The sequence below is a fragment of the Phocoena sinus genome, chromosome 5 (assembly GCF_008692025.1).
Source record: "Phocoena sinus isolate mPhoSin1 chromosome 5, mPhoSin1.pri, whole genome shotgun sequence".
Classification (NCBI taxonomy): Eukaryota; Metazoa; Chordata; class Mammalia; order Artiodactyla; family Phocoenidae; genus Phocoena; species Phocoena sinus.
In genome coordinates this window covers 103,535,529-103,552,409 of record NC_045767.1, presented here as the reverse complement: position 1 = coordinate 103,552,409, position 16,881 = coordinate 103,535,529, and the positions used below count along the sequence as shown (strand labels likewise).

The window sequence follows — 16,881 nt, the reverse complement described above, 5'->3', positions numbered from 1 at the left end:
GGCCCCTGCATTGGCAGGTGGATTTTTAACCACTGTGCCACCAGGGAAGCCCGAGAGAAGGGAAACTTTTGGCAGACCTTGAGGAAAGGGTTCACATTGAGAAGGAGAGGCAGGTAAGATGGACACTGCTTTTAAATTTTTTCTAAAGGAAAAAGGTAGTCCAGATTTAAGGACAGTAGCCTGAGTGAAGTTTAAAACTCCTTGACTGACATGTAAATGACTGCTTGCCAAGGCAGCACGCAGCAAAGGTGATCACATATCTTCTATCCTGAGCCCTCTTTGGCCTCATCTGTTTTCTATTCAACAGTTGTGAGCATAAAGCAAGAGTCTTATTGTGGCACCTCCAACCAGGAAGTCACGGGCTTCTGACTCAAGGCTCAGTTGATGATAAAAGTAGCAACTGAAACTTCACATATAGGCTGAACAACAGGCTACTCTATTCTAATAACCCAGTTTTGCCTCTGAGGAAATTGGCTGAAAGTTTTTCTTTTGGTTCTGCTTCCTTGAAAATGAAATGCAATTATAATAATATCTCTTTTTCAACGTTGGCTTATAAACTTCCAAAGAGAATCACTTACAAAGAGGATCTGAAAATTTGAGCTTCTTTCTGTACCATCTGTGCAGGGATTATGAGTGCATGAGTCTGTGGTTACAGGACAGCCTGTAACCATTTAGGGGAAAATTACACCATCATCACAAGGTTGCAACATGATAACCTCCAAGTATTGTCTTAAGGTTTCTGTGCAGAATTGTCAAGGCCTAGTGAAATAAATTCACACACCCTATCTGATTACTCAACCCTGGTTTATCTCTTTCAATCAATGGTTTTCACCTGCTGATCTCTTCCTGTCTCCTGACTATTGTTCTTCCTTCTCCACTGGCCCAGTGAAAGAACAGTCCTAAATTGTTAATTAATAAGGAAAGAAAGCCTGCAAGCCTGGGCAGTCCACTTTGCCAGTTCTAAAATTTAGAAGCAGCCACATTTTGTTTATCACATACAAATGTTATCCTTTTCACAACTGGAAGTTCTAACACTGGAAGGCTTGTAGTAGGACTATTTTCGTGGCTCAGTGGTCATGAGGGACCTAGGCTCTTTCTGTCATTCTTCCATCATCCTGTACATGACTTTCACCCTCAAATAACCTCATAGTCCAAGGTGGCTGCTAAAACTCAAGCCATTATTTCCAGGAAGAAAGAAGGATAAGAGAGGTACCTTCCAGCTGAATAAATTCCCTTTAAGCAGCCATCCCTAAAGTCCCACGCAACACTTGTACTTACACCTTATGAATAGAACTTTGTCAGGGAGCGTGACAAATAATTTGTTAGCTGGGTACCTAGTCATCCCTTCAAAAACACTGGGGTTCTTTCATTAATGAAGAAGGCAGGAAGATACTGTTTAGGAATTAGCAGTATCTGCCATTCTGCACTGTAATTTAAAAAATTCAAAAAAAAAAGAAAACTTGGAGGAATAGAATTTCTTTGAGAATATGAAGATGATATCAGAAAGCTAATGTAATATAGATCTACAGTAGTTTTCATAGAGATCATACATTTGGAATAGTATTGGAATTGAAACACAATTATATTTGTATCACTGTACGACTTTCTACCACACATATGGATACAACTTTGCTCAGAAGTGTATTGCACACATTTCAAACGTTGCAAAACAAAGTTTCTCTAAATGGGTTTTTCTAATAATTAAAGTCAGGAGACTTCTGGAGTGTGGTAGGGATAGAGGCAAAATGCTCTCATCCTGTTATGTCACGTATTGCTGGAGAGAAGATTCCACAGCTCCCACAAAGGCAGCTTGAAAGTTCAACCATGTCTAGGCAGGTTCATGGGAAATGGAAAGTGATTTAACTTGGGCAGGATGGAATAGCCAAAGTGAAATGTTAAAAGTGGAGGGGGAAAAAGCAAACCTGAATTAAATGATACGTTTTAAAAACTCACCAACACAACAGGTAATTTTCCAAAGAAATAATTTAGTGCACAAACTTAACTGGCAGTGGCTATACCAAGGATGCCTTCTGATTTAGCTCCATCTACTGACCTGCCCCCAAACTACCCAAAATAAATAATCACTCTAAACAAGAACAGTGTACCTGCTATGTAAACATATCCTCAAGTACTGTCCTCTGGTCAACGCTGCAGCCCCACTACTTCCATTCAAATCTTTAACTCAAATTCCCTGTTATATAGGTACTCTGGAGGCACCAGTGAGAATTAGCCATCATGCTTTAAGAAGCAGAGTTGAATAGTTGCAACGGAGACCTGAAGGTCCGCAAGCCTAAAATATTTTCTTCACAGAAAATATTTGTTGGGTCCTTCTTTACTGCACAAAGTTGATATGCATTCGTTTATTTCCCAAGTATTTGTTAATCAGCCACCTCATATCAAGTACTGTGCTCCTACTTTCTATTTAAGAAGTTTTCAGACAAATGAAAGAATAGATATCTAACTAAAATGCTCACTGACATGTGCTACCTGAGGGGCAAAAATAGGTTGTAATGTGAGCATGTACAGGAAGCATTAATGTGGAGGAGGGAAACTGTAACCGGGATAGACTTCCTGATGAAAACAGTAACTAGGTTGATGTTGGTTGGCGAGTAGATGTTAACCAGGCAAAGAGGGAGAAGGCATAGCAATTACAAAGGCCCAGAGAGAAATTAGGGAAATTTAAGTATTTCAGAGATGAGAGTGAAAAATGGTCAACAAAGGCTTAGAGATACCTGTGTCAGATTAATGGCAAGGGTAATGGATGGAAGAACTATCATAAAGTAACTAAAATAGGTTAAGTCAGGCCACTAGGGTGAGGCCAGAAAATGCAGCCATCCAGTATATCATGGGGCAGAAGGCAGGAAGTGATTGTTAAGGGAAGATGAAGCTGGCAGTTGGCTGAGGAGGAGGGTGATAAAATGGGAGTTGAGGAGTGGGAAGAAAGGTAATTGCAAACCAGTGACTCTGACCTGGACAGGAGGGGTGGTCTTTCTTGTTCAGACTCTTTAAGGAAATTTTCATAGGCAGGCAGCTGTCCAAGGGACTGCCCACTGACTGAAAGCTTTGCCTCCACTGCAAATGAAAATAAAATGGTCCCCTTCATTAGTCTTTCCAAATCCCTTGGCAGGCCCCATTTGAAATTCTTTTGGAGATTGTATAAAGCCTTTTATTCCAGGATTAGAGATAAAGACTTAAAATGCAAATGTCAATTGAGGTTAAAACATTGCAATTTATTTGGACCAAAGTACAACAGACAGTGAGCCAACAGATATCAGATCTTTACCAATTTTAATTTATGGAACTTTAGGGAAGGTAAGGGGTCTCTAATGAAAGGTCCTTACTTATTAAGGCTAGTCCTGTTTATTCTCAAATGGAGCTAGGGAAGAATGAATAAAAGCTAAGAAGATATCTTTGTCATATTTAGGAAATGTGTGTTCTTTTCTTTCACTGAGGTTGTGGCAGAGGAAGTTATCCTTGACTCTCCTAGGGTCTCTGTCTACCTTTGAAAACTAAACAGACAAAGACAGATGAACAGGATAAAAGCATACACATTTTACTGAATTTTTACGGGTATGTGGGAGACTTCATGTACATTCAAGAGAATGAAGACGCAAAGAAGTGACCTGAGCAAGAAGCTTTTATACCTTTTAGACAAACAATAAGTGTGTGAAGAATTGACAAGACAGTGGTGTTTGGGCTAGGGTTAGTAAGTGGTGAAGAAGTAACTAGGAAGATAAGGGTTAGTTTATCTTATGTATGTTTATACAGACTTCTCGGCCCTAAATTCCATCTCTGGCAGTATAAATGTCTTCTTTACTCCTGGTATAGGGAGGATACTTTTTATATGGGAGTTTGATGACCTGTTTTGGGGAAGAAGAGTGAGGCGGGAATGAAGAGTGACCTTCCTGCTTCTGTTTTCTCAAATTCTTTCAGTTTAAGATATTCAGTATTACAAGGTGCCATATTTTGGGGTAGCATGTTCTGAATCCTATCAAGATGTATCTTGTTTTGTAAGATTTTATTTTTATTTATTTTGTAAGATTTTATTTTATTTGAGAGCATTGTTGTGGATATATCACATTTTAGGGAAGGATTCCCCCCCCCAGTTTATTGTTATTTGGTTTGAGAATTTCATTTAACTTTCAGAATTTTTGCCTGACTCCCCTCTCCCAACAAAAAGCTCTATATTGGTATACCTTATATGTTCCCCACTCCCCTTGCCACCCTCTGCATACCTTTTTATTTCTCATTATCTGTTTAGTCCATCTCCTCCACTAGATCTTAAGTCTCCACAAGGGCAGGGACTATTTGGTTTTGTTCACTGTGTATCTCCCAGTTCCTAACTCAGTGTCTGGCATATAGTAGGTGCTCACTAAATATTTTTGAAAAAATAAATGGTAACAATATTGAAATATTGTGTATATTTCTTTGATGTTGTAACTACAAGTAGTTTGGTATTTGTCAATTAGCAGAGGAAAAAGAGCAGTTCTGCTCTATAAGCATTTTTTAGAAGATACTGCACATGCAATTAAGAAGTTCAGATTATAAAAAAATTCTATTAGAACATGGTCTTATTAAATGTATAGTATTACATCATGCTTCCAGACAAATTTTACAATTTGTGTGTGTGTGTGTGTACACTAAAACTGGCCTTGCTCTATTTTTCAAAATGTATTTACATTAAATTTGAAAAATATAATGTTCTGAAGAGAAATATTCTGAAGTATTAAGATTTATTTCTATTTCTGCTATTTAAAAAAATAAAAGTGATTTTTTTCCCCTAGAAACGAAATTTCAAATTCAAAGTCATTTTGGGGTTTTTACATAAGATGCTAATGTTAAAAAAAAAACTCTTTTCTAGCAAAATCAATCCAAACCTATGTGTTAATATTTATAAATGTACCTAGGATTGAATTTATTCTGAAACAGATTCCTAGGGTTGTGAAAGCTATAGGTTGCTCTAACAAAAGACACATTTCGGGGAATATCCTTCTTCAAAGTTTTTTCTTTGCTCTCTCATTATCCCCCTACTCCTACATTTCATTGACTTTATCGAAAAATCAGTTTATTTCAACATCATTTTTGCTTGCAAAAATTTTGCTTGTTAGCAGCGACTGCTTAGGTCAATCAACGGCTTCCGTGGGCTTATAAACTGTGGTTATGTGCTTATAAACACCAGCTGTTTTATGTATCCTTTGTAGAGCCTGTGGAGAAACTGACAGTAATATAGAAGCCATTTTTTCCCTTTTTTTTTTTTTTTAGAGACACAAACCCTAAGAACCCTCACCATGATCAGGAGGGGACTTACAGTACTGCCACAGAAGTGAAGAAACGGGTAACTCCACAGGTATTTATGCCATGGCCTATCTAAAAATGTGTTTTGGGGACGTCCGCTAGGCCCTGGCCCGTCAGCATCCGGCAGGATAACGCTCCCAGTCGGGTGAAAACTCCAGCTACCCAAGCGGAGCTCGGCTCGGAGAGCACGTGGGGCGGGGGCGGACCACCAGAGGAGGTAATTGGAAACCACACTTCCCAGAGTGCTGTGCGCAGACGCGGGCGAGAGGACGCCAGGCACCAGCTGGGCTCGGCGAGGCCGCGCAACAGAGCGCGCGTCTGTCGGGTTCTCGTTTGGGGCTGGTAAGGCGCCGCTCGGGGCTGCGGGAACCTGATAGCGCGCCTGCATCCTTGGCGAAGCCGGGAGGAACCAAGCGGAGGGACGAGCAGAGGACTGAGGTAACCGGACGCTCGTTCCGCCTCACTCCCCTCTTCCTTTGTGCGGTGCTGCCCCTCCTGCCAAGTCCTTCCTACCCCAAATCGTAGCGCCGCCCGGGCTCGTGCCTGCGGCGCGGGGAAACTCCAGCCCTGCGCGCAGTAACCCAAACTCCACAGCTGATAGGGTTTGGGCCCATTAAACCGCTGCACGGTTTCTGTGGCTCCCACGGGGTCGCGTTCCCCGAGGGAAACCCCAGTCTCTGGCTCTGTCAGCCTAGCCAGCGGCCCCCTGGCTCGCTCCTCTGCGTCTTTCGAAGAAGAGAGGGGCAAGCAGGTGGTTCTCGGGGGTCCCGGGCATGAGCAGTGCGGTGCGGCGGGCACGGGTTCGGGGTCCGGGGAGGGCGGCCCTACACCCCTGGGACCCGCGGCCTGTGGGGGTGGGGCAGGCAGGCTGACTCCGGGCCCTGCGGCGCCGGACGCGCAGCCCGCCGGGGGTTAACCGCTGTCCGGGATGCTCGCTCCGGGGGCTTGCTGCCCTCCCGGAGGGTTAGCCGCTCCTCTGGGACTGGCCCGCCTGAGGGGTTCGTGGCCCGTCGGGACTGGCCGGTCCGCGGGGCTCGCTGAGGATCGGACTGCCTGGTGCTGGGGGCTTGCAGCCCGCGCCCGGTGGACCATCCGCGGGGGTGGAGACCGGATCGAAGAGTGCCTCCCGGTGAGACACCAGAAACTGCAGCCTCTTTCAAAACACGCAGCTGCTCAATGGAGTTGTTTTACAGTCGCGGATGCCTGCTCTCTCCTCCCTTCTCTCAGTTCTGGGCTTATTGCTGGTTTCCTGCGGGAGGCGATTTATCTACTTCGCTCGAGTTTTCTAGCCCGGGGCTGGTCCTTTACTGGATTCGCACTGTCCTAGCGTTTGGGTGCCTGAGTTTGAAAAGCTTTTTATATGTGTTCGCACTTGGCAGTGTTGGATCGGATGACTTTTTGTAGAAAATTGAACTTTTCTCAGTATTCCTTCTAATCTGCATTAATAGCATAACTACGTTTGGCCCTTTACCTTATGCTAATGTTACCACTTTGGGAGAAAGTTCTTGAAAGAAACTGGTTCGACACAGGTATTTTATCTGCTCGTTGCACGTTTTTTTTCTTTGTTTTCTTTGCATTGTTTTTTTTTCCTGTGTAGGTTGATACTTGCTGACCCTTGGTGTTCCTCATTTCCGTTCTATGAGGAAATCCTTTTCCTCCACCTCCCTCGAGTCTTGAATCCTGCCAGAGGGTTAGACTTGGGTAAGCAGAGGATCTCTCTACTTGGCGGTGGCTTTTTTCATTGGCTGCTGCTTTTCCTCCTCCTTCCTAGGGGCACCCACTTTAGTTTGTCAGTCAACCCATGACCTACTTCAAACTTTCAGTCACTTTGTATATCGCCCTTAAGATACGAAGAGTATAAATATCAAAAGAAATCTTAGGATACCATACTCTATTGCATTTAGCTTCATCATGTTAACAGTTAAAGCTGTTAATTCTTTCAGCATTTGATAAGATTACTATTATTTTCTAAGATGGTAATATATTCTGTAATAATTGCACATTCTGTATCCTGGCAGGAAATTTAATTCACAGCCAGTGAGGGCAATTTTAAAAAATACTATTTCCTCATTTGTTAAGAAGAAAGTGAAGTAGATAAATTAGACCCCCCCCACCATTTATCAAAATAGTTTATATTTAGAGCAGTTTTAGGTTCATAGCAAATTTTTTTTTTTTTTTTTTTTTGCGGTACGCGGGCCTCTCACTGTTGTGGCCTCTCCCGTTGTGGAGCACAGGCTCCGGACATGCAGGCTCACCGGGCATGGCTCATGGGCCTAGCCGCTCCATGGCATGTGGGATCTTCCCGGACCGGGGCACGAACCCGTGTCCCCTGCATCGGCAAGCGGACTCTCAACCACTGCGCTTACCAGGGAAGCCCCGTAGCAAATTTAAGTGGGAGGTGCAGATTTCATATGCCCCCTGCCTTGCCCCATGTATGCACAGTCTCCCCTAACAAAATCCCCACACCAGAATGGTACATTTGTTACACTCGATGAACCTGCATTGATACATCATCACACAAAGTCCAGAGTTTACATGAAGGTTCACTCTTGGTGTTGTACATTCTGTGGGATTAGACAAATGACCCTTTTTCAAAAAATCAAGAACTCTTAAGAGTTGTAGAGAACTGAAAATGGGTTTGTCATTTTGAAAAGATTAAAGGGGCTATTTTGAACGTCCTAAAAATTAATTTCAAATAGCTTTTGTGTTTTAAAACATTGGATATTTAAACTGGTTTCTTATATTTGAATTTTCAACAAAGAGTCATTTATTTTTGTGTATTAAGAACTAAAGAGTTGAGGGAGAAGAAATGCTTCGTAGAATAAGAAAATGTCATATTTTTCAGTCCTGAAACTCATTAGCTTGAGAGTTTCTTCACTTTTCTGAAAAACATGTTTTATGTAAACCAATGAAGCAAGAGGAAGTGGAACATTTGAAATATACTTTTTTAAAAAAATTGATGTCAGTATTCAAGATACAACTACACTAAAATGTGACCCATTAGGCCTTTTTTAAAAAAATCTATTTTCTTTGTGTGAGGGGCTCTTGTGGAAGCATCAGGATATAATAACATATTGAGCTCAGTTCTGGAACTAGGCAACTCTGGATTACAATACCAGCTCTTCAGTTGTTGGCTCTGTGACTCTGTCAAGTTATTTTCTGAACCTCTATTTCCTTAGCTGTAAAAGGGGGTAAAAATATTCATTTTTATAATGTGAAGTAATTTTATAAACTGTAATGCACTATCATATTTATCGGTATCATTAGTCACATGCTATATTTCAAAATGTTGCCAGTGTAGTTTATTTTCTGTTGAATACTGCTTATGTAAGTACTGTCAAACTTCTTTTTTTAAGGGTTGGCTGTACAGAGAGTTCATTGTCTGGTTATGAATAATTTAGTTCTTGTGAGTCAGAGGTAAAATTATGGAGGTCAAAGGGACCTTGAGAAAATTTCTACTTTGTCTGTGGTTCTTAACCTGGATCTGTGGATGTGTCCATAAATGGTCTTCCAAGAGTCTGAATTCTGTGTAAATTTGTGTTTTTCTGGGGAGAAGACCCACAGCTTTCAATGTATGTTTAAAAGGAGTTCACGGCCCTTTTTAACTGAACTGAAGCATTAGCTTCAGTTATCTAAGGAGGTTTCTTTACTATTTTGCAGATTATTTTTAAAATTATTTTTTTGATAAAGGAAAGCGAACAGAATTTTGTGTGTTTGTGTATGTGTATACAGATAATTTTTGAAGCACCGTGAGTGCCTGTTTTTCTTCTAGAAATAGAGGTTGATATTTTTGATATATTATGTTCATACCAATAAGAGTGCTGCTGCTTATACCTGGAGCGCACACCACTGATTGATCCATTATTGTTAGGCAGATAATGTCCACTCCTCCTCCTACCCCTCCAGGCTTGATGGGCATTAAAATGCATGGCAAAGAATGTCACCCTGATACAATCCAGCATGTTAGAATATGATTTTGAAATGCTAAAAGATAATTTGGTTTGTTTATTCTAAAATTTGGACTTTTTTTCTTTTCTCAACAAAACACCAGATGCTAAAGAAAACTAAGTATTTTCTCTTCCAAACTAGATGATGATACTTACATAGTATATTTATGTTGTAATATTTCTTTTTATATAACATGGAATGTGAAGTTATATTGAATTCTAATTGATGATCATTTTAACATTCAGCATTGCTAGTTTGGAAAGAATGTGAAATTTACAGTCAGCTTATGTAGATTAAATTTTAATTTGTGATTTTAATTATGACATTTAAAATTAATCTTATTTGCATTTTGGGAATTTCAGAAGTAGGTTAGTGTTCTAAGTTTGAGTTCATTCCTGTAATAGAGTTTGGAAGTAAGCTATATCAAACTGCCCTATTTTCTTTGTTAGTGATAGATTGCTGGGCTATAAGGCTTTACAGTGTGAAGCCAACTTTTGTTTCTGGGTCAGTTACCAGTAGCAGTCACAAGGTCTGAAGAGTATGAGGTGGATGAAGTGATGGTATACAAACTTATGAATGAGTGTATCCAGTGGAGTAATGTCTTTTTTAAAAGTTATTAATTAATTAATTAATTTGGCTGCGTTGGGTCTTAGTTGAGGCATGCAGGATGTTCATTGAGGCGTGCGGGTTTTCTCTTCTGTAGTTGTGGTGTGCAGGCTCCAGGGCGCGTGGGCTCTGTAGTTTGCGGCAGGTGGGCTCTCTCACTGAGGTGCATGAACTCAGCAGTTGTGGCCTGCAGGCTTAGTTGCCCCGTGGCATGTGGGATCTTAGTTCCCTGACCAGGGATCGAACCCGCGTCCCTTGCATTGGAAGGCAGATTCTTTACCACTGGACCACCAGGGAAGTCCCCCTCTTTTTTGAGTTTTTTTCTCCCCCCCCCCCTTTTTTTTTTTTTTTTTTTTTGCGGTACATGGGCGTTTCACTGCTGTGGCCTCTCCCGTTGCAGAGCACAGGCTCCGGACGCGCAGGCTCAGCGGCCATGGCTTACGGGCCTAGCCGCTCCGCGGCACGTGGGATCTTCCCAGACTGGGGCACGAACCCATGTCCCCTGCATCGGCAGGCGAACTCTCAACCACTGTGCCACCAGGGAAGCCCCTCTTTTCCCCTTTGATATTGGTATTCTCATTTGATAGCTGAATGCTTTTCAAAGTTCAAGGTTCTAAATAAATACTTGAGGATTTATAAAGTAGCAGAACTATGTTCAGCTCTCTAGATTTGCACTTTATAAAAGTAGTCTGAGAGGTCTATATGGATCTTGAAGATCAGTTAGAGATGAATGACAGCATTTGCATAGTGTGTGTATATCTGTATACACACACACATATATATAAAAGTCACTGTGTTGCATCTTTAGTTATTTTAATGCAGAGGATTGCGTATTTCTTCAATAATGAAAGTTTGAGTTAAATTAATTGGATACAGAAAACAGGAATCATTTTAGCAAAAATTTTATCTATGGAAATACTGTCATGTTGAGAAGATCAGTGATTTTATAAGGGAAAAGAACCTGAAAAAAGAAAAAAATACGTATAAGTGAGTCACTTTGCTGTTCACCTGAAACACACAACATTGTAAATCAACTATACTTCAATTTTTTAAAAATCTGTGATTTTATGTGTGTTCTCTTACTCTTGAACTTTTAAAAAAATTCAAAAACATTTTCTGTATGGGGAGAATATTATTAACATCCATATTTAATTCTTAAAATCTATGCATACCATACAAAGATGTAGTTACACTCCCTGTACAAAGACAGTTAATGCCATCTTTGGCCTAGTGTTAAGAGTTTTGGCTGTATAGTCATGCAAGCCTGTGTTGAGTCTTGGGCATTGCCACTTATAGCTGTGTGACCTTGGGTAGGTTTCTTAACTTCTCTGAGCCTTATTGTCTACAACTGTAAATATAGGAATAATACCTTTTTGAGTTGTCCTGAGGAGTGGAATGAATAAATGTGAAATATCTAACTCAAATAATAGCAGATACTTGTATAACTTCTGTGCCAATTTATTAACTCAGTCCTTATAACAGTTTTATGAATTATGAAGTTTGTACTGTAACTTTCCTCATTTTTACAGGTAAAGAAACTGAGGCTGATAAAAGGTTATATAACTTAACCAAAGTCATACAGTCATACATAAAAAGTAGATAGTAAGCACTCAACTAATGCTGACTGTTTATTTTTTTTTAAAAGAAAGACTTAGAGTAATATAGCCAGTTCTCATCTTTTGCTATAGTGAAAAATGAATCTGAATGTAGATCACTACATAGCATATTTTGTTTCTTTGCTGGAAAAAATGTTGATTGGAGGATTGTGTTCCTCACCAAGGGCTGAGGATCACATAATTTGTAAAAGTAATAATGTCCATTTATTGAATGCTTGCTGTGAACTAGACACAGGGCTAAGTACTTTACTTATACTACTTCATTTATCCTTCCCAACAATCTTACAGAAAGCTGAGGCTCAGAGTGATTTTAAGTGACTTGCCCAAGGTTACACAACTAGTAGGGAATCTCAAAACTGGCTCTAAAGTCGGCTGTTAACCACTAGTTTATGTGCCTTGTGTTAAATATGACTAGATTTCTCTGAAAAGAAAGGCAACAGCTTAAATAATTTTAAATAGGAAAAAAGTACTCTCATAGTTTAGAACTAGAAGTACAATAGGCCCTCTGTATCTGCAGATTCCATATATGCAGATTCAAGGAAACTCAGATAGAAAATATTCAAGAAAAAAAATTCCAGAAAGTTCCAAAAAGTAAAACTTGAAGTAGCTGTGCACTGGCAACTATTTACATAGCATTTACATTGTATTAGGTATTATAATTAATCCAGAGAGGATTTAAAGTATATGAGAGGAGGATGTACATAGGTTATATGCAAATACCATGCCATTTTATATAAGGGACTTGAGCATCATTGCATTTTGGTACGAAGTGCCGTGTCCTGGAACTAATCCCCCAGGATATCAAGGAAGACTGTAAACAGCAGTTTCCCAGATCTTTGGTCTTGTAGGCCAAACCCAGCTTGCTTCTGGTTTTGTAAAGTTTTATTGGAACACAACCACACTCATTACTTTATTATCTATGGGTGCTTTCCTACCACAATGGCATAGTTGAGTAGTTGTGACAGTCTCAATGACACATGAAGCCTGAAATATTTACTGTCTGGCCCTTTACAGAAAAAGATTGTTGATCCCTGACCTAGACCAATGCTGTTCTTTTATAAATGAAGAAACTGAGACATGAGAGATTAGGTAACTTCCCAATAATGCAGTAGTTAAAATCCAATTCTCCTGATACCTAACTCACTGTTTTTTCTCCTATACCGTGCTACTTCTTAAGTCCTATAAAATCAACAAGTGTACCATATAATCATTATATAAGGGACTTTAAAGTATTATAAAATGTTTATAATATATAGGAATATTTAACCTAGTTAAAACAGAATGCTAGCTATAATAAGAGTAAACATTTAGTCATTTCTCTCTCTTTCTTAGAATTTGAAGAGCTTTGGGATTATACTTTGTATAGCCCATGCCTTGAAGTTCTGCAGCCAGCTTTAAACTTATATTTCCTTATTTTCCTTCACAAATTTCTCTGTAAAAAATAGAGGCTTTGGAATTGTTTCATTAGTTGATTGTAAACAGCAGTTCAAGTTAGAAACCTATCACATATACATCTATAAAATACAGATCATACAGTGTGTACCTAGTTTCTTCTACTTACTGTTACATTATCCATGGAAGTTTTTAAGCATTGAGGTGATGTGATGAGATTTGAATTTGGGAATGATAACTGGCAGCAGTAAGAAGGATGTATTGGGGAGAGAAGAGGCTGTGGGGAGGCTATAATAATAACTGTGAGATGATGGGGCCTGTGACTAAAGTGGTGTGGCTGGAGAAGCAAGGCCAACAGTATGAGAAAAGTTTAGGGAGCAGAGTATATGAAACTTGGTTATAGTTGGATAAAGTGGAATGGGAACTTTGAGTACGTGTGAGCTATTGCATTCAATGGGGAGCCCTCTTGATCACCAAGGCTAGTTTAGGCTCTCCCATATTATCTGGCATATATCTCTACTATTGCCTTTACCACATTATTATTATCACCTGTTTGTGTCCCATCTAGATGATTCAAGCTCCTTAATGTTGGGAATTATGTCATGTCTTATTCATCTTTTGGGGGGACAGATTACTTTAAAAAATTAGATTATGCTTCTGCATACATTTTTTTTTAAAAAAAGAAAAATACAAGAGATAGATTGGTTAAGGTATTCCTAAATTTCTTCACATTTAGGATCTGACACTTGAAACATTTTAATGAGTCCCTTGTTTTTCCATTCATTATAATCTCATCCATCTAGAGGATTGATGATGCAGCCTTTCTTAAGTGTGCTGTATCATCTTCTGAGGGATTTTCGTCTAGGCCACTGACAACACCATTCTTCAAATTTTAATGTGGGTACTTTCTTGGTGTGTAATACATGTTATTTTTGCATGTATCTTAGTAGCAAAACATAATACAGCCTCACCTATTGTGGCTACCTGCCTTTCTTGAGTCCCATAAAGTAGTGCTTTTCAGACGCTGTAGTGAAAAACTAGTTTGTGAACTAATACTTTGGTAAAGACAACAAAAATAAATTAATTACTGGAAAAATGAAATAAAGGACACACAAAATTCAATTTTTTATGAAATTCAACAGACATAAAATTACTTTCAAATATAGCTTTGCTATCAGAGTTTCTAGACACTCCATTTGTGTACTGCCTCACTGCAGACCTGTTTAAAAAAAAAAAGTTTGTGGACCAGATCCATTTTGAATAGTACTGCTAGTACTGCTGTAAAGCACTTTGTTGTTGCTTTTCATATTCATCTTTGAATTTCCAGAACCTGCAATATAACATGTGATGACTGATTGAATGATTAATATAAGACAGATGGTGTTTATCCTTAATACTGACAGTGTTTGTTTTTTAATTGAAATTTCTTGAAATGTTATAAAACCACATGAGTAGTATATATCCTTAGTATATATATGCATATGTTGGTTTATGTGCTTATTTTGTAAAAATAAAAGGAAGTTCCCAAACTCCAAAGAGAAGACTGATTCTTGTATAGCCATGGTAACAGTTAGTCATCAGAACCAATTTCAAATCTGCTTACTCAATAAATGACAGTTCTTTAGCATTCATTTTAAGTCAGTGTAATAAATCAACAACAACTCCCCTTAGTGAATAAGATTTTGCAAGCCTCTGCAAGTCCACCAGCCACTGAATGCCACACTTCCTCTCAAGCTCTGTAAGATTAGAAATGTGCTCTACTCAGAGGGACTATGCCTGACCAGCACGGCTCTCCCTGAAGTAAGAATTATTATTTAGCTTTGTGTTTTTTGCTTTATTTCATATATTGAGTGGGAAATATCTCATCTTTTGACACTTGGAAACAAATTATAAATTAATTTTTTAGTAGGCTTCATGTTTTTATTCAAGTAATTATCATCTGTTATCTGAGTACAACCCTGTGACTTCTATGACATTCTCAAGTAAAAATAATAATAGGGGCTCCTCTTAAGAGTTTGCAAATGCAATTCACATATTTAGGTAAACTTCAAGTCCTTTTTTTTTTTTTAAACTGTTTATACTAGACCTTTATTGTGACTGTAATAAATTAAGTGGTCCAGTTCAAGCAAGGAAATGATTATTGGTAGTGAAGCCTCAGTAGAATGCCTTCTCAATAAAACAGACTCTAAAATAGAAACATCTTTCAAAATATACAGTGCAGTGAAAATGTTGTTTTTAGACCAGGGAAATGACAGTAGTATTTAACAAGCAGATTCTGATAACAAATAACAATTGTATCTAAACATGCTAATGCTAAGAAACACATTTTTTTGTAAGTCACAGTAGTAAATTCTTGGAAGTTGCATGTACCTTTACTAAGTAGGAACTACTGAAGCTGTAATTCAGTTTGTCAAAGCAGCAAATTTTCCTTTAATTATTGGCATAATATATTTTTTTCTGGACCATTTGATTCAAAATCTAAAATCTCTATACTCTTTGCTTTTGTAAATAAAAAGGAAATAATGAGTGTAGCTTAATTTTTTTCTGACTTAAAAGTAAAAAAATAAATTTTAAGAAACATTTACCTGTGAAATGAAGTAATTCAAAAATGTCTGCTAAGTGACATCCTTTATGATTGTGATTAAAATAATATATGCAGAATGCAGTGTTATTTTAGTTAAGATAATTTATATGTTGATTTGGATAATAGAAAAATAGTCTCCAGGGTTCATAATTAATCTGTTCATTCCAAAAGTATTTTTAGTACCTCTGTTTACCATGTGTTGTGCTCAACATGGGAGCAGTAGGAGTGCGTAGAAAGTGCCTATATTTTGGGGACTTACATAGTGTTACGGTAAAGACTAATAGGGAACAGGCAATTATTACGAGTATTATAAATTTGACTAAAAAGTTGAGTATGGTATAATCCACTATATAAGTACAATGAAAAAGATGTGATTAAATTGTTATAGGAGCACAGAGGAAGTACACCCAATCCAGGCTAGGAATAAGGGAGATTTTCAGGGCTGGCCTTTTTGAGCAAATGAACCTCAGCTGAGTTTTAACAAATGAGTAAGAGTCAGTTGATAAGACTGGGAGTTGGTAAAGGGCATTTCAAAATGAGAAGATAGCCTGAACAGAGGCAGAGAGGTATGAAATAGCATGAAGTGTGTGGAGAATTACGTGCGGTCATGTTTTCCTCTATACAACATAAGGTGGGGTTTACAATCTTATTTCACAAATCCACACGAGTTAAGTTTGGTAAATACACACACGTTCTCTGTCAACTTTCAGATATAGCTCTAAAATTAATCAGAAACTGCTATAAAATATATTTTGTATCATTTAAAATCTTCTAACTGAATTGTAAAGAGTACAAACTAAGGTTATTTTAAAGAAGAATGAGTCTAATAGCACTATTGCTGCCTGTAGTAAGTACTGCATCAGTAACTATATAGCATTGAGTTTACTTTAGAGGTGCTTTCAATCAAAGTGCCATTTGGAATTCTTTCTACTTAGTACTCTTCTGAATAATATTTAGTATAAAAGTCACTCTTTGCCTGTAAAGACCTTTCTGAGGATAATACAGTATGAGTTAATACAGTATTCTGCATAATAGTATTTCATCTTGATAGTACATGCTAAAATGTCAGATTATAAATGCAAAGAAGTTTGAAAAAAGAAAATAAAGTGGGCTGACTTCACATAGTAGTACTTTTTTTTTTTTAAACATCTTTATTGGGGTATAATTGCTTTACAATGGTGTGTTAGTTTCTGCTTTATAACAAAGTGAATCAGTTATACATATACATATGTTCCCATGTGTCTTCCCTCTTGCGTCTGTCTCCCTCCCTCCCACTCTCCCTATCCCACCCCTCCAGGCTGTCACAAAGCACCGAGCTAATATCCCTGTGCCTTGCTGCTGCTTCCCCCTAGCTATCTACCTTACTACGTTTGTTAGTGTGTATATGTCCATGACTGTCTCTCGCCCTGTCAAAGCTCACCCTTCCCCCTCCCCATATCC

General features: G+C 38.7%; 1 protein-coding gene across 4 annotated transcripts in view; it reads left to right on the top strand.

Annotated features, from left to right (window-relative positions):
• Positions 1–5,534: 5,534 nt before the first annotated feature.
• KLHL8 (kelch like family member 8) overlaps positions 5,535–16,881 on the top strand; it is a 71,388-nt gene continuing 60,041 nt past the window's right edge. Inside the window, exon 1 of one of the 4 annotated variants that reach the window (XM_032632985.1) lies at positions 5,535–5,733. The gene's annotated coding sequence lies outside the window, so the exon portion shown is untranslated. The remainder of the gene's footprint in view (positions 5,734–16,881) is intronic. The other 3 variants (XM_032632988.1, XM_032632986.1, XM_032632989.1) reach the window with 3 other exon arrangements.